The sequence below is a fragment of the Amblyomma mixtum genome, chromosome 2 (assembly GCF_055824585.1).
Source record: "Amblyomma mixtum isolate Tamu chromosome 2, ASM5582458v1, whole genome shotgun sequence".
Classification (NCBI taxonomy): domain Eukaryota; kingdom Metazoa; phylum Arthropoda; class Arachnida; order Ixodida; family Ixodidae; genus Amblyomma; species Amblyomma mixtum.
The window spans coordinates 207,320,484-207,338,967 of NC_143013.1; positions in this window are offsets into that span (position 1 = coordinate 207,320,484).

The following is an 18,484-nucleotide window of genomic DNA, read 5'->3' on the forward strand; positions in this document are numbered from 1 at the left end:
TCGCAGGCGACCACCGCGCGGACGAGGCCGCACGAACGGCTCCCCTCGATATCCGAGAGCCGACGCTCTCGACAGCCGACGCTGCGGGTAGACTTCGAAAACTGGCGCGAGGGATCACGTTTGCCTAGGCAATTCCGGCCAGTTTTTTCAAACCGCGTCTATTATCCCTGGATACTGACATGAAGCTATGGCTTCCTTCCGGCCTACCACGACGTGAGGCAACTTTTCTGTATCGCCTACGGGTTTCTCTCGCATTCATAAATCACTGCTGTGCAGCGATCTGTATGTCGCTGTGGCTCGTAACCCTTCATGTGACATCTGTGGTCGCGATTAGACCATATCTCACACCCTTTGTGAATGCCCAGCTTAGTCTTCTGAAAGGAAACCTCTACATATTCGCTGGAACAGATCGATCCAGGCCCGCTAAAAGAGTTCAAGATTCTGGGAAACTGCCCACGACGATTATCCGCGGTGAAACCCTGCCAGGTCCTGCTGTGGTTCTTATGGTAATGGGGCCTACACCACAGGGTGTGACTTTACCTAAGCCTTTTCGCCCTCTGCTTTTTCCTATCTATCGGTTTTCTCTGTCACCTTTATATTCAATCATCGCTTCCCCCAGTGTAGGGTAGCTGACAGTAAAAGATTTTATTCGTCGGAGAGACCTAGTTGGTAAGACGTCACGTTAAGTGGTCGAGAGTACATAGCCCTAGATGACATTTGAAGCCTATTCCACCGCCAGAACTTGCGTTCTCGGTCACAGCTCGCCAGCATGGTCTTCCACCGCTCGGGAGAACGAGCGGTAACTAGATCACCCGGAGGTGGCTATATTTTGCAATCCCATAGGATATGAGCGTAGTTGGCTCGTTGGCCGCAGTGTTTACAGTTCGGGTTCTTTTGATCAGGATAATTGTTTTGATCAGGATAATGGGGTGCGTATCGAACGGCTTTCGTCACCCGTTGAACCTCCCCGCCTTTCGTTTTCCTCCTCTTCCTCTCCGCACTAGCTGAACAAACACGTAAGCGATTTGGCGTAGTAGCGGCATTTAAGAGAATTACCATCCAGTTCATCATATGCATGAGATGCGCCCACCATCCAAAAGGCTGGGCGTAAGTATTTGTGGGGACCAAATAAATCGTGTAAGTTCACCTTGTTTATGATAATAGCCTTCGGCATAGTTCGCGTCAAGGACTGCGAATTCAGGCTCGCTATGAGAGATTATGCACAACAATTTTCGTCCAATATATATTTAAACATCGCGGTCTGCAAGACATTCAATGTTGACACATCGGCGAAGCCCATCTCTGCAAAATATTTGTAGCTGCGACAACCACGCAAGATTAGACTGAATTATTTTAAAATAATTCTGCAGTTTAATTTAAAGAATTGAAGCCTTCCTTTTGCATAGTTGAGTTTGCAATAGCCTTTACACAAAGGTTCCTCGCTACGCACTATACAAGGAACTTGTTGGTTAGAACGAATGATTGGCAATAGTGCTTCCCACGCACCACTGCTCACCAGCAAGATCCTAAGAGACCACTTGAGCCTATTTCCATCATCTAATAAGAATTAATCATGGTGTTATAAAGAGCCTCAGCATTTCAATACACGCGTGAAATATATATTCTTTGCTACTGGAGAATTAAAGTGTACTTTAAAGGTTAGGCTAATACTGGATACAAAGAAATCAGAATCGAAAGAATCAAACTGTCTCTTTCTCACCTTTACACAAGACGCTAGTGAGAATAATTTTTGATGTAGAGTAGCTTTAGCCCCTTTTTATTTCAAAATGGCATCCGTTCTCTGTACTGCAGCAAGTAAAAATAGATACTTAAAAATGGCGTCTAAAAAAGTGTTGGCAGATGAAAGGCTGCTATTCCGCTTGCGAAAAGAAAAGGAAAAAACTGCCGCAGCTGTCTACATCCTTGGAGCGGATGTAGACTCTTATCGCTTTTGGTTCAGCCAGAATACATCAAAGTGTAAATGTCTAAGGCCTAAGGTTATGAAAACAACAAAAAGCATGGTCACAGAGATACGAAGTAAAAATGGTTACTTCTGTTGCTGTAGAGCACCATGGTAATGAACTCGCAAAAGCTGGAGCACGTTCCAGGTCAAAACCTTGATTATTAAATGTAGCTAGATTTAGAACCCTGACCGGCCCGCCAAGTCAACAAACTGCGCTTAAAAAGTCATTACCTCATGTCAAAGCACGTGGTTTTAATGGGCGTACATTACAGTTTCATGACAAGGTTCAAAGCCTGGTACAAGGGGCTGGAAAAAAGTAAAGGGGTATCAAACTGAAGCTATAGAAAAAAAAGGAAAGAACGTCACGCCTAACAGTCCCATTTCATTTCACGCTAACAGAAGAGCTTTTGTGAAATCGGCTAAAATTCGCTAAATTCTGAATAGAACACGTGATATGCATACCTTCATCATAGTTATGGCAGCATTTGATGATTTCTTAGTAGAATGGTGTAGAATGCACCCATTTCAATCTTATAATATTTCTCTAATAAGCTTCTTTTGTCGTTTTATTCTAGACAAAATTACAGAGAATTTCTGGCCTGCCATATAAAATCCCCTTTAAAAGATGGCATTGTTGCCCGGGCTTAAGCACACTGCAAGCTTGGACTTGAACTTCGCAGTTGATAGCAAGACATATACAAAGGAACGTAGCAGGAGAAAAATTTTCATACCTACCGTCGCAAGCTGTCCACATGTTTGGAAGACATTGCCTTTGAGTATAGTAATGTCTCTGCAATTTGGACGTAGTTTTCAAACATGAAATGAGCAAAAAGAACAAATTTACCTAATTTTGAACATGTTTTGATAAATGGCTCTTCTTTCAGAAGCTTTACAGCCTATTTCTATGTTGTGCAATAGGTGAAGCAGCCAATAAAGATGCTTTGGGTGGCAATCAATACAATCCATGCTCGATATACATTTCTCAGCATCAACGAAAAAGCACTTTTAGCGAGGTAATCCCTAGGGGAGGGCGGCCACCCTAGTACGAATATGACACGTCATGAGTTGACTAGCGCAGATTTGTAGAATTTATCTGAGAAAGTTTAATCACAACAATGCATGTTCAAGCCAAAAAATAAATTCTGGTTAGATGGTCCCCATCAAGGCGCTGCCTACAACTGCAACTGGCTATATGGTTCTCTGAGGCGACGGGGCGCTAATCTTGGGCGCTGCCTACAACTCGAACTGGCTATGCGGTTCTCTGAGGCGACGGGGCACTACTGTTGAGCGCTGCGAGCCATATTCCACAGAAAAGTTTTACAAAACAAAAGGATAAATAAAGCTTGCTCGTATTCGCCAGAAATCACGAACTGCGATTGATGCACTGCTTGCGAAGTGTCCGCTTCGGTCTCCGTAACAGGCCTCAAGGGCTAAGCTTTATTGAAATAAATAGCTCTATATTCGAGCTGAGAGGTGCTGCTGCGGGAGTCTACTGCTCGTGCGACCGTTCTGTGTAACTCTTCCACATCCAGATGGCACTTTCATAATGAGTGCGACAACAGTTGACCGTGGTCGTCAACTGATACAGTGCCCCATTGTTTGTAGATATCCTAACTTCATTTCGGAAAGGGCCGTACTTTCCTATCAAGTTACAAGCAGAATGAAAACTGTTTCAGGGCTCCCTGTTCGGCAGTAAGGTCTTAAGTTATGGCTTGCCAAAACGACCAACACAGACTGAGGTCTAGCTGAGAAGGTACCGTGTTTATGTTCTCAGCGCAACAAAATGAGCACGATAAGCTTCCAGATGGAGTCGTGGCGCCATGTCTGAAGGGTATGTGTGGAAGATGATAGCTGGCTGAAATTCGTGAAAAGAGTGTGTTCTATATTCACTTCGGGATCCAGAGCCTTTACATTTCTGATTTTTGCAAGGGTCTATGGACGAAACACATGGAGTCAACCGAGATGCTTTTTGCACATTTTTGTTTTATGAATACAGTCTAGTCCGGTTATAACGAAGTCGGCGGGAATCGGAAATCACTTCGCTATATCCGCTATTTCGTTATATACGGACTACGAAAAAAAAATGCTAACATCGGCATACCGATTTAATGCCGCTGAAAGAAGTCGCCTAGCGTCCCCTACAACGCATACAACATCCATACAACAGCATACAACGATCCGCGATAACGACAAAAATGAGCCACGCTTCCAACATGCACAATGCTGCCGCGCTTTCTCCCTGCCTTGCTTTCTCCCTGCCGCTTTCTCCCTGCCGGGTTAAAAACATCGGCCCTGGAGCTCCGTAGTCGTGCTCTCCCGACGAGCAAGATGCCTGAGGACGTCCAACACCAGGCCGTTCAAGTGGGCCAGGCTGTCATCTGTGCCGGCTCCCTTCGTTAACGGGACCTGACCATTTCAGCGGGACCGACGAGAACGATGTTGAAGATTAGCTCACATCGTACGAGCGGGTGAGCGTATACAGCAAATGGGACGATGTGACGAATTTAAACAACGTCATCTTTTATCTCGCCGGTGTGGCTAACCTCTGGTATCGCAACCATGAGGCAGATATTCAAACAAGGTCCACCTTTAAGACTACATTTTCAGAAGTATTTGGTCGACTGGCTCTCAGGCAACTCCGAGCCGAACAGCGATTGCGCGAACGATCTCAGCAGGCTAGTGAATGCTTCACTAGCTACATTGAAGATGTTGTCGACTTGTGCAAGCGGGTCAATCCTCGTATGTCGGAAGCCGACAAGATCTAACACATCTTGAAAGGCATCGATGACGACGCTTTTCAGATGCTTCTTGCGCGCGACTTGCGTACCGTTGCTGAAGTTGTCACGCTCTGTCAAAGCTTTGAGCAGGTGGGCAAGCAAAGGATTCTGACACGCCAGCGGCCACAGCAGGTTCGGCCACAGCAAGACTTCGTGCGGGAAGAAGTGGCACGTCAACTTTCCTTTCTGCCGAGCGCTCACGACCGACCACCATATCTGGCTCCAGCGTTCCGACATGCAATTCAAGAGCAAATTGCTGAGGCTCTTCCAACGGCCCATCCGTCACCACCTGTCACGGTTCCGCTGACATACGCTGACGTTGTCGCCAGACCACATCCTGTGGCGGCTCCGCTCAGATATGCCGAAGCCGTTTCGAGACCGCCTCCTGTCGCGGCTCCAGTGACGTATGCCGATGTCGTCACAAGACCGCAGCCGCCAATCTACCGTGGCCGTGGCCAGTGGCTTACCGTCGACCTACTCCAAGGGTCAGCGATTCCTGGCGCACAGCGGACAATCGGCCTATTTGCTTCTTTTGTGGGCTCCCAGGTCATGTAGCCCGGCATTGCCGCCGTCGTCTCCCGGACGCGGAAATTCCTCCCCAAGCTCCTGGGTACTGGCCTCCACCGAGTCAGTACACTGTGCCAGCTGCGCCGCCGCAAAGTCGTACTTTCTCCCCGGACCGTTCAACCCTCTCCAGGCGCCGGCCCTCTTCTCCACGGCGCCGGTCTATCTCGCCTATGCCACGTCGCCCCACCGCTAACCAGGAGGGAAACTAGGCGCCGCAGTTCCTGAGGCGAGGACTGCGTCCACATCGAACTTCGAAAGGCCTCATCAGTCAGCCGCTAACCTCATTGAAATTTCCGTCGACGGCGTTCCTGTCATGGCGCTTGTCGACACTGGTGCTGCGGTTTCCGTCATGGACGCAAAGCTGTATAGTTCTTTAAGAAAAGTAAGGACTCCAATTGCTGGACTCTCACTGCGCACTGCCAGCGCTCAGAACATCCAGCCGTCAGCAGCGTGTACCGCTCGAGTTGTCATCCAGGGAATCATCTATACTATCGAATTCGTCGTACTGCCTTGCTGTTCTCATGCTGGGCTGGGATTTCCTATCGCGCCATGCTGCTATTATCGACTGTGCTCGAGGTGAAGTCGAGTTCTCTCACCTACCCGAAGCTGTCTTGGACGCTGCCCCTTCTGGAGCCTGTGTTAAGGCCCTCGTTGCCGAAGACATTGGCCTGCCTCTTTGCTCTTCAGTTCTGGTACCCCTCTCTTGCGGCCCTCTTCGCGACGACACTGTCCTCTTCACACCGTCTTCTACCTTTCTGCACCGTAAGTGTCTTCCTCTGCTATACGCCGTACTGACCATATCCGCTGGCTTCTCCGTACTGTTCGTCTCTAACCCATTCTCGTTCCCCAACGCCTTGCGCCTAGGTGAATTTCTCGGCACTGTACAACCATTCGCGTCTCTGCTCATCCGCGACGAGACGGACTACGCGCCGGACCTCTCCATAGCCGCACTCAGCCCACCTACTGCTGCGCCCGATCCCTCCTCAACCGAAGCATTCCTTCGCTCCATCGACGACAACGTTCCAGCGCCGCAAAGGGCACAGCTTCTTACTTTACTTTATCAGTTTCGCTCGTAATTTGACTCACATCAAAGTTCCTTGGGCCAAACTTCCACTGTCACCCATGCCATCGACAGAGGTGACCACGCACCGCTGCGACAACGTCCCTATCGTGTGTCTCTCGCCGAGCGCCAAGTTACTGAAGACCAAGTCGGCAAGATGCTCCAGAGCGGCGTCATTCAGCCCTCAAGCAGCCCATGGGCGTCACCTGTGGTGCTCGTCAGAAAGAAGGATGGCTCCATACGCTTCTGTGTAGATTACCGCCGCCTTAATAAGATTAAAAAGGGTGGCAGAATGCGAGCGTACCCCCCCCCCCCCCCCCCCCCACCGTAGCCACCAGTCGTAGTAGTAATAAGATTACGCGCAAAGATGTATATCTCCTCCCACGCATAGACGACGCTCTGGACTCTTTGCAAGGGGCCGAACTTTTTTCCTCCCTCAATATGCGTTCCGGGTATTGGCAAGTTCCTATGAAAGAAGCTGATCGCCCCAAAACCGCCTTTGTGACACCGGATGGCTTGTATGAATTTACGGTGATGCCCTTCGGGCTTTGTAACGCCCCCGCGACTTTTAAGAGGATGATGGACACCATTTTGCGCGGACTTAATTGGAAACATGCATTTGCTACCTCGACGACATTGTGGTCTTTTCCCCGGACCTTGAAACCCACCTCTCCCGTTTGAAGCCCGTCTTGACCTGCCCCTCTCACGCCGCCTGCAGCTGAACTTAAAAAAATGCCGTTTTGCCGCTCTTCAATTAACCATCTTAGGTCATTTTTTCTCTAAGCAGGGTGTCCGTCCCAACCCAGCGAAACTTCGTGCTGTGGTACTTTCCCGAACCTACCACCAACAAAGTCCTGCGCAGCTTCCTGGGTTTGTGCCCGTATTTCCGCCGGTTTATTCACAACTTTGAGTCCATTGCTGCGCCTTTGACTCAACTGCTGTCTGGAAGTGCGGATTTATCACTGTGGTCTCCAGCGTGCGACGACGCATACAACACCTTGCGCCGTCCCCTCACAGCGCCGCCTGTTCTGCGCCATTTCGACTCGACCGCTCGTACCGAAGTTCACACGGACGCCAGCGGTGTTGGCCTCGGCGCTGTCCTCGCCCAACGAAAACCTGGCTTTGACGAATACGTCGTTGCTTATGCTAGCCGCACACTAACACCAGCAGAACGAAATTACTCCGTAACTGAAAAAGTGTGTTTGGCGATTGTATGGGCCCTCGCGAAGTTTCGACCGTACATCTATGGGCACCCTTTTGACGTTCTGACCGAGCACCATGCGCTCTGTTGGCTTTGCAACCTGAAAGACCCCTCCGGCCGCCTCGCTAGGTGGGCCTTTCGCTTGCAAGAATATGATATCCGCGTCGTGTATCGCACCGGCCGCAAGCATCAAGACGCCAATGCACTGTCACGCGGCCCCCTTCCAGCCGAGATCGCCAGCCTTTCCACCTCCGACGCTTCTCTGCCCTTGCTTCGTATCAGCGACATGCCTTCAGCGCAACGCATGGATTCGTGGATCGCTTCCCTTCTCGACTTTCTCGCCAACCCGACGGATGCTTCAGCGTCACGTGCGCTCTGCCGCCAAGCTGCCCATTTTGAGATTCCTGACAACCTGCTTTATCGCCGTAAGTACAAAAATGCAAAGGCATGGCAGAGGCCTTTGCCCTGCAGTGGGCTTAGTGAGGCTTATGATGATGATGATGATGACAGCTCCGAAGGTCGCAAGTGGCTGCTCGTTATTCCACGTCTCTTACGCTCGGAGATATGCGCATATTTCCATGCTGCCCCCCACAGCGGTCACGCGGGCGTTTTCAAGACCTATATGCGCATACGCCTGCGCTACAACTGACGCGGAATGTACACCTTCATCATGAAGTACGTGCACTCATGCATTCCCTGCCAACTCGCAAGACACCTCCCCATCGTTCTGCTGCGGAGCTGCAGCCGTTATCATGCCCTCTACGCCCATTCGACCGTGTTGGCATTGATTTATACGGTCCGCTTCCATACACTGCAGCCGGCAATCGTTGGGCTATTGTGGCGGTGGATCACCTTACACGATATGCCGAAACTGCTGCCCTTCCGGCTTCCACAGAGACGGACGTCGCCTCCTTCATTTTGCACCGATTCATCCTTCGTCCCTGAGCACCTCGTGAAGTGCTCAGTGACCGAGGCCGCGTGTTCTTATCTGAAGTGGTGAAGGCGCTTCTCAAAGAGTGCGACACGATTCACCGAACTACCACCGCCTATCATCCGCAGACCAATGGCCTCACTGAACGATATAACCGCACCCTCGGAGACATGCTCTCCAAGTACGTCGCTTCTGACCACACGAACTAGGATCTCATCCTTCCGTACGTTACTACAGTCCACCACCGTCTTCTCACCACAATCCACCACCGTCTTATCTCCTTTCTTCCTACTTTACGGCCGCCAACTCTCTGCTAGTATCGACACAATTCTCCATTACCAACCTGATGAATCCGAATATCGGCCTGTTTCCGAAGCCGCGCAACATGCCGAAGCCTGCCGCCAAATCGCCCGCTCACTCATGACTGACACCCAGTATCGCCAACGCTCCCGCCTCGACCAAGACCAAACCCCACCAAACTACTCTTCTGGCGCACTTGTGTGGCTCTGAATCCCTTCAGGAACTCCCGGTCTCCTCAAAATTTCTAGTTAAGTACCATGGTCCCTACCGTTACTCGAGCGCACCTCTCCGGTTAATTATGTCGTGGAACCCCTCACGCCGTCTCCTGATCTCCGCCGCCGAGGACGGGAGACCGTTCATGTCCAGCGCCTCAAGCCCTACTACAACCCCGCCGTCTTGCCATCACCCTAAGTCGCCAGGATGGCTCCTATTGTCCCCGGGGCGATTGTAAGGCTAAAGAAGAAGATGCGTCTGATGATTTGTAAAGACGAAGACGAGGTGGCAGTGCTCTCGAGAGTTCTTGCCCGCGCTACGCCTGTGTGTCCTTCGCCGACCTGACCCGGACTGCTGCCGTCGCCGTTCCCGTCGCCCCAGTACCACGTAATAAACCCCCGTTACAGTATATATGTATATATATATATATATATATATATATATATATATATATATATATATATATATATATATATATATATATATATATATATATATATATGTATACGTACGTATGATAAACGTACTTCTTTGCTTGTGGTGAAATGCGAAAATGAGAAACGCTTCATTTAGGCAAAAACTTATTGCTAGTCGACGTTTCCGACAGAGCCTGTTTTTTTTTTTTTCAACTCTCCTTTTTCAACCTCCGAATCAGGTTCGGTTCCCACAGGCGGCATGTGGTTGTTTTTTTTCTGCTCTCTTAACCAATTATATTTAAGCGATAATAATTCCAGTAATATTCTCCATTGATCAACACCACAAAGTAAATAAATATTTAAAAAATAATCCCTTGTGTTCCCTTGGTTTCTGTGGCTGTTGGCTTCTCTCATGTGTATGACGAGCCTCTCATTCCCCTACCATTGTCTGCTCAATTACTTAACGAGGGCCTCGGTTCTGGGAGCCTTGATGCCTCAGGAAGCAAAAGAGGGTTCTCACACAGTTTCCACCCTCGCCGTTCGTTGTTCCACGTCACACCAGCGGTAACTCAGGACGTACTACGTCCGCGCTTATGAACGTGGGTGATGCCGATGAATACTCAAGTTAAGTCACTTGTAAACATAAATACGCGTATCCCCGAAAGCAGAAGATCGGACAGCCGTAGCTCAGTTGGTAAAGCACCGGACGCGTAATTCAGAGGTCGTTGGTTCTGTTCCCACCGGCGGCATGTGGATGTTTTTCTTTCTGCTTTCCTAATGAATTATATCTAGGCGTTAACGCATTCAGTAATATTCCCCACTCATCAACAACACAAAGTAAATAAATATTGAAAAAGAATCACCTGTGTTCCCTTGGTTTCTATGGCTTGTGGTTTATTGTGTGTGTGTGTGTGTGTGTGTGTGTGTGTGTGTGCGTGCGTGCGTGCGTGCGTGTGTGCGTGTGTGCGTGTGCGTGTGTGCGTGTGCGTGTGTGCGTGTGTGTGTGTGTGTGTGCGCGCGTGCGCGTGCGCGTGTGCGTGTGCGTGTGCGTGTGTGTGTGTGTGTGTGTGTGTGCGTGTGCGTGTGCGTGTGCGCGCGCGCGTGTGTGTGTGGGTGTTCGCGTGTCAGTGTGGGTTCGTGTGCGTGCGTCTGCACTTGTGCGCGTGCGTTCGTGCATGTGTGTGTGCTCGTTTTGTTCCTGCTGCTGCTTTCACCGTCAACACTCCGGCGCAAGAAACAGCGCTGGTGTCGCCGTTCTTGATCGTTTATGGCAGAACACTTTTCATTCCCCTCGATACGCAGTTGAGCCTACCCAATCCTATTCTTTCCCCAATGGACTCCGCCCAACGACCTCGTCGTGACCGCCTCGACGCCGAGCACAACCTTCTCAGGGTTGAATCGCGTGTGCAAGCGGCCGATGAGGCAGCTCCACCATCCCCCTCCTTCCAACCCGACGACTTGGTCCTTGCTCGCCGCGGAATCCGCTTTGATGGCCATGCCACAAAACTCTTGCCCTGATACCGCGGGCCTTACCTTGTCGTTACTCGGCTCGGCTCCGCAACATACCGACTCGAAGACCTGCCTGAGCATCGCCCACGCGCTGTGCACCACATTTTTCCAGACCATGCTTAGAATTTGAAGATATATGTCTCCAGCGCCTGCAGTGACCCCTTCTTAGCTACCGGGTCGCGCTTATTGGTTCCAATGCGGTCACCAGTGCTGCCGCTGCCTGCTAGCTCGAGCCCTTCTTCCCAGAATGCAGCCGCATCAATGGAGCGCCGTGCCGTGGGCGCGAACCGTACCAACTTCTTTGGAGCCGTGCAACATCTTCGACTCTTTCATCAGCGTCCGTCACAAAGGCTGCTAGCTCAGTGGCGGCAGTCAACTATCGACCATAACTCAGCAGTGTGCTGCTGACGCGATGGCGGACCCTGGAGCCGTTGGGGCATTGTGCTTGTTGCCTTCCAGGGCGGTCTGGTCGCCGATGCCAGGGTCTGATCACCTACCGACATGTAACGTGCGACTGCACTCGCACGAGGCTCGCTGCTCGCTTGGCGGCGGCCAGCAATCGCTGACTCGCACGCCGATCCACCACGACCTCAACAAACACTAGGTGTCCCTGGCAGCGCCAGACCGAAAGGAACTGCTTGCGGGGCGAACCCATCAAATGCGGTGGAATCGTGTGCCTGCCTACACATACAAACCTACACAGCCACCAATTTCCCTCACCCTTGGCCAGTGACATTTAGAGCACCCTCAGTACCCAGTCCCGATGGAATCACTGGACTTCCTTTCGGTCCTGAAAAAGTTAACGCACTCACGACGAACGACTAGGTAGACAAGACAACACAGGCACTTACCCGCAACTCGGCGTTCATTGCAGACATGCAGAATATAAATAGAAAGAAGAACACCAACAACAAAAAAAGGAATCACACCGCCGCGTAGAAGGTGCATCTAGATATAAAAACTCGCGCTCATGCAGGGCCACCATAGGATGAACCACACACGATTGCTCATTCTTGCGGTTATGATGTGTAATCTAGAAGAGTGCGCAGTTACTTTTGTTCTCATAAGGTTATGATGTGGCTCAGCAATTTCTCTAGTCAACTGTTTGTTTTTTTTCTTTCTGTTTATAGTCTGCAGTTTTCGTAATAAGCGCCCAGTTGCGAGTAAGCGCCTGTGTTGTCTTGGCTACCTTGTCGTTCGTCGTGATTGCCCTAAACTTTTTTGTGTGCATTACCAACTAGCTCAGATGACGACCCTTTTCCTTTTGGTCCCCTTCCTTCCCATTCTGCCTCCCCCCCCACCTCCGGTGGAAAGATGTTAGGGGAAGGAACGCACGGCGGCCGAATACCACGCTCGCGAGAAGAGGAGGCGCGGAGGAAGCTTGGGGAAGAGAGCGCGTGCAGAGGTAGATAAAGATTGACCGATGCCGGCCGGTGCTCCCGGTGCTCTCCGGATCCCGGCTGTGGTTTTCTAAAGACGAGCCTGCTGTCCCGTTGCACATATACATACATTTTATCATGTTTTTCTACACACTGGAGAAATCGTCTGCGAACTGTAAAACGGCAGCGCGAGTTGTCGGTTCGAATGGCAGATCAGCATCGGGGGTCGATCACTGACCGCTACATGGAGCAGCGATATTTGCTCCGATATTTCACCGCAGCCCAGCGTGCCGTTTTGCTTTCGCCTGCTCAGCTTCCTGTCGTCACGCCGCTGATACGTGTTCAACCGAGCATTGTAGGAGGAAAATTTTTGTCTTTTTTTTCCAACTGTTTATCGCGTGGAGCTCTATATCAGACATGCCGCGCAATGGTAACTCTTCGAAATTTAATGATTTCTTGTAAAGGTGCGCATTCTAAGCGCAGGTCGGACGTCGTTGTTCGCAGAACGTCACGACAGGCACACTCACAACAGTCACCCAGGATGTAGGACTGCACTTCGTCCACTTCTTCGTGCCATCGCTTGAATTGCTGCCGGTAATTCCCAAGGAGCAATCCAGGCGACTCGCGAGTACGAAAGAGTGGTCGGATAATATTAGGGCTTAAGACGCTCGATGCGTGAAGTTTCACGCCCCCGGCGATGATAATCTAGAGAGGGGCAAAGGGCTGAACTACGTATTTCACGGGAGACGTTTGTTGCAGAACGCGGTAAGGACCGTGATAGCGGGAAAGCGGTTTCGTGGCGAGGCCGGGAGTGGAGGAAGGAACCGAGAGTGAAACGAGTGCGCTAGAGGGATCTGACGCGGGAGGGTTCGAGGAGTCCCGACGGTGCTTCTGACGCCACTGGAGCTGTGTGGTGAAAGAGCGTGTAAGCTGCCCGCATTCCTCGGCATGCATGTGAGCTTCAGAAAGTGATGGGGTCTCGAAAGGCTCAGGCCGATGTGGAAAGATTGTGTCCATAATGGATGTAGGCTCTCGACCACATAAGAGGAAGAAAGAAAGGAGAGAATCCTGTCGTTGCCTGCGTAGCCGTACTGTACGCGTAGGTAACGAAAGGAGTACTTCGTCCCAATTGGAGTGGGCGGTACCAACATACATGGCGGGCTTGTCACTGAGTGTGTGTTTAAACCGCTCAGTCATGCCGTTCTTGGGGGGGCAATAGGCGCTGGTACAAAAAATGAATGATATGACATTCCTATAGCAGCACCTCGACGGCTTCCCATAGAAACGAGGTTACCGAGCAGTTCTTAGGAGGCGCAGTCACGAAGTACAAGACGGTGTAGGATAAAAGAAGCCACAGTGTCAACGGACGCAATGTCAATGGCCACAATGACCCAATGGTTGTTAGCCGAAGTATTTGTAGGTGGGTCGTAAAGGTCAATGCCGACGCGATGTAAGGGGAGGCCAGGGCAGGGTAACGTCTGTAACGGAGCGGCGTCGTGGCGGGGAGGGTTCCTGCGACGTTGGCAGGCTGTACATGACCGAATGTACTGACGTATGAAGCGGTACATATCGCGCCAGTAGTTTCGCAGATGGAGGCGAGCATACGTTTTCAATATATCGGTATGACCGCATTGTGGATCTGCATGCAGAGGCGCAGACGGCATCACGGAGGTGGCGAGGAATCACCAACAGCCACATCTGCCGCTCGGAGAGGTAGTTACGATGGTATAGGAGACCATCACGAACGGCAAAATGGTGTGCTTGGCGACAAAAGGTCTGGGACCAAGAATGTGGAGAGGAGGTTAGAGAGCAAAGAGAGGAGTGAGTTGATCCAAGATCTTTCAGTTGCTCGGCGGGCATACCAAGGACACCGAACGACAAGAAATCGTCGGCTTAGAAGAGGGCAGAGGTGGAATCGCATGAGAGCGGTGAACGGGAAAGTGCGTCGGCGTCTGAGCGCTTGCATCCATAGCGATTAATGAAGTGAATATCAAATTCCTGGAGATGTGAAGCCTAGTGGGCAAGACTGCCAGAGATATCTTTGAGAGAAGATTGCCAGTAGAGGGCATGATGGTCGGTGACGACATAGTACGGCTGGCCATATACGGAAGGGCGGGACTTGACAATCGCCGAAATGATGGCGCCGCATTTTTTTGTGTTCAAGAATAGGTGGATTCCGCCTTGGTGAGGGCACGGCTGGCGTAAGCGACAATATGTTCCGGATACCCAGTCTTTCATTGGGGCAAGAACTGCGTCCAAGCCCACGCCGCTCGCGTCAGTATGAATTTAGGTCGGACAGTCGGGATCAAAATGGTGGAGTATTGAGGTGGAGACCAGCAGGCGACGTAAAGTGTTGAATGCGGCATCACAGCGAATTAACCAATCCGAGAGATTCGTACTGCCGGCAAGAAGCAGTCTTGAAGGGGCGATGATGGAGGCGAAAATCCGGAGGAAGCGGTGGAAGTAGATACACTAGCCTGTAAAACTGCGAAGATCATTTAAGGTGGTCGATTCGGGGAAGTCAGCGACGGCGCGAAGTTTTGCACTGACAGGAAGAACGTAATGCTCGGAGATCACATGGCCTAAAATTGTCAGCTTCGTGGCACCGAAGTAACACTTCTTCAGGTATAGTTATAGCTCGGCTGCAGTAAGGCACGAGAGGACATGCTCAAGGTGCAGTAAATCAGAAGAAAAATCTTTGAAAAAAATACAATGTGATCCACCTAGCATAGACATGTTTCCCATTTGAACGCTATGAGATTATTATTCATCATTCTCTCGAATATGGCTGGGACACTATAGGCCGAATGACATGACATTGAATCCATACAGGCCATCTGGGGGGACGAAGGCGGCTTTCGGCCAGTCAGCGCGCGCCATCGGGACTTGCCAGTACCCGGAGCGTTAGTCTAAGGACGAAAAATACTCCGTTCCCTGCAATCACCCCAGTGCGTTGTTGTCTCAGGGTAAAGATTAAACATCCTTGGGGGTAATCCGGTTAAGACGGCGGTAGTCCATACAGAACCGGATGAAGCCATCTTTTTTCGTCACCAGACACCATCGCCGCATCAATTCGGGCTGTAGCATATCGTCTACATTTTAACGGATGACGCGGTGCACAGTGCGGGACACGCGATAATGTTGCTGCTCCGGGGGGGCGTGCGTACATATGTCAATTTCGTGAGACAAAGCCAATGTAAGGCCCAAGGAAGGTTTGGAAAGGTATAAAGATGTGCTGAAGGGTTAGAGAAGGGTTAGTATCTGGTCACGTTGAGCGGGCGGAAGGTCGGCAGCGATAGTGCGATGAAAGACGCCGATGGGAAGCGGATCGGGCGGGGTCGCACAACAGGCATGGGCAGCAACCTCGGGACATGCACGGTGATCGGAGAACTCGTAGAGAAGAGCTTGGTCCACTTTTTCAATAGAGCAGAGGTATGCGGTACGTAAGATAGACGACAGGCTAGCAAAAGGGTTAGATACATAGGTGGCACAGTCACGATCGGAAATCTTGAGAACGCCGAAAGGGATTAGAAGGCGGCGATGGCGGGCGGTAGCTGCGGTGGGAGTGAAGAGAACAGGGCTGCTAAGGGCAGAGTCAGGTCGGTGCAGAACGAGGGCAGAAGAGAAGGGAGGTATGTCGGTGTCGGCAGCTACGAGACGCTTAGAGGAGCGCGCAGGCAGATCGCACAAGGAAAAGTTACACACGGAAGGCAGAGCAAGTTCAGCACGTGCACAATCAATCACTGCACGGGGAGTTGAGAGAAATCCGCAGCCGAGGATGACATCATGGGAGCACTCACGCAGCACAACAGCCTCGGTGGGTTATGCCACGTCGTTGGTAGAAACGCGTATCGTGCTGGCTACGATGTGGTGGATGCACTGCGAGCTGCCCGTACGAAGCAGAGGTGTCGTCCTCTTGCGAATTTTGCGGCGAAGAGAGTCACAAACCGCCGACACGCCAGCGCTCGTCTCAACGAGAGCGTGAACAGGGACGCCTTCGTCAAACGCCTGAATCACGTTATTGGAAGAAAGTGGAGGACTTAACGAGTTCGCAAAGACACAGCCTTGCCTCCGGAACTGCAGCGTTCAGTTTTCCTCCGGGGGGGGGGGGATCTGGTCACCAAAGCATTGTGGAAATTGAACGGCGGTGAGGGGAACGCGAGCGGCGAGTCGGATACTCTGGGCGAGGCATAGACGAGCCAGAAGAGGCACTGGGCAAGGGCGGCTCGTGATCGCATCCGTACGGGCACACATGATCCGCAGAAGGGGGCAAGCACTGATGGCAAAAACGTGCGACGTGGCCTGGAAGCCCGCAAGCTTAGCAGATGGGCCGATCGTCAGCTGTGCTCCAAGGGCTCGTGGTGTGAAGTCGTCGGTGAAGAAACGAGGCTTGCGGGGGTGGCATGGACGGGGGTTGAGGATAATAGCCAGGAGTGCTGCGGTACGTGGGAGGAACGAGCAAGCGTCCGGGCGACGGCGTCAGCATAGGTGAGCGGTGCTTCCACTGGAGGAAATGGGGGCCTGGATGGCAGCACTGCTGCGGCCTGCTCCTGATCAACACGGCGGATAGTCGGTGCAAGGGAGGGCGCTGGGTCGGAAGTGGGGCAGACAGGGTCTTGAACGTCAAGCAGAAGGGAAAGCTGCGGGGTGACTTCCTCGCGTATGAAATCTTTAACGCGCTCTATGAACCACCAAGACCGTCGACAGACGCACCAGACTGCCGCGTAGAAGCGGGTTTGGTGTTCGCGTAACTTGTCAAAGTTATGGCACAGCTGGATAACGGTAATAGCAGAGGTGGGGCTCTTCGCCAGGAGTATTTCGAAATCGTCATCGGTGATCCCTTTAAGAATGTGGTTATTTTATCTGTCTCGGACATTGCAGGGTTGACGCGCTTGTGTAATTCAATGATTTCTTCAATATAGCTCTTGAAAATATCAGCCGGTAGCTCGGCTCGAGCACGAAGATGTTGCTCGGCGCGTTGTTTCCTTACGGCGGGACGGTCAAAAACGTCGGCGAAGCTCGTCTTAAATGAGGACTAGGTGGGAAGTTCGGCTTCACGGTTACGAAACCATGGTGCGGCAAAGTCTGTGAGGTTGAAGAGGACGTTGCTCAATTTAACGGAATCGTCCCACCGATTATAAGTGCTGACGCGCTCGTATGAGGCCGGTCAATCGTCGACGTCATGGTCGTCCGTACCACAGAATAGAGAAGTGTCGAGCTGTCGATGCGCTCCGGAAGAGAGGACGATGGCAGGGACGGACGGGGACGGTTGAGTCGAAGCGTCTGGCATTGTGGCCGGGGCGATTAACGTTCGGCGTCGAATTTCCAGGTTGAGGACCCGGATGGGGATCGAGACACCTGCACGAAGTGTAAAGGTGTGTGTTCGAAGCGCGTGTGTGTTCGAAGTGCAGGTAGGTGGTTGTTGGTCGAAGAGGGTCACGACAGGCACACTTACATTCTCTATTTATTCGCTTCTGCATAACCAACTATTAGCGCGTCATTAAAACAAGTGCGCTAACAGGATGTCAATTCTTTTTCGCCGCTTATTAGACCAAAGTTGTTAACCTCTTTTAAACTCCCGCGCTTTCTGACGTCGAAGGACGCGTGCGGGATAAGCCAAGCAGCTTTGTAAGCACTGAAGCAATCTGAAAATTTGGCGTGTTTTATAGCTAAAATGTTGTGGCGCAGGCATCTTCTGACAAAGCGAAAATTACATTTCTCGTGAACTTGAGAGAGTGGCGGCAAAGAGAAAATTGTGGTTAAGCGGGAGGCCCTGTTTCGACGGGCGCTGCCTTGCTGCCTGAACGTAGAGCTTTTCATGCACGCAGTGCCCCCGCGGGAACGGACCCATTCCATTCGCAGAATGAGAGGCAGTGATCTCCGTCGGAGCTGCGAGCTCCGTTCGTGGTCCGCATGAGTATTCGCGATCTGCCAATGGAATTCAAAGTAAAGAAGCAGTGTGTATGACAACGTCAAAGTGATCTAAGGTCACGCACTAACGGTCACCCTTATTTTAACTGAGTTCTATGTGAAAATGTGTGATGTAGGGGTCCGTACTGACGCTCCGCATCACACTTCATAGTGCTTTTCGAGCCCCATGATTAAGTGCCCACAAGAATGGCTCTCTCCCTACGAGAAAAATAAATGGAAATGAGCACGGAAGTACCG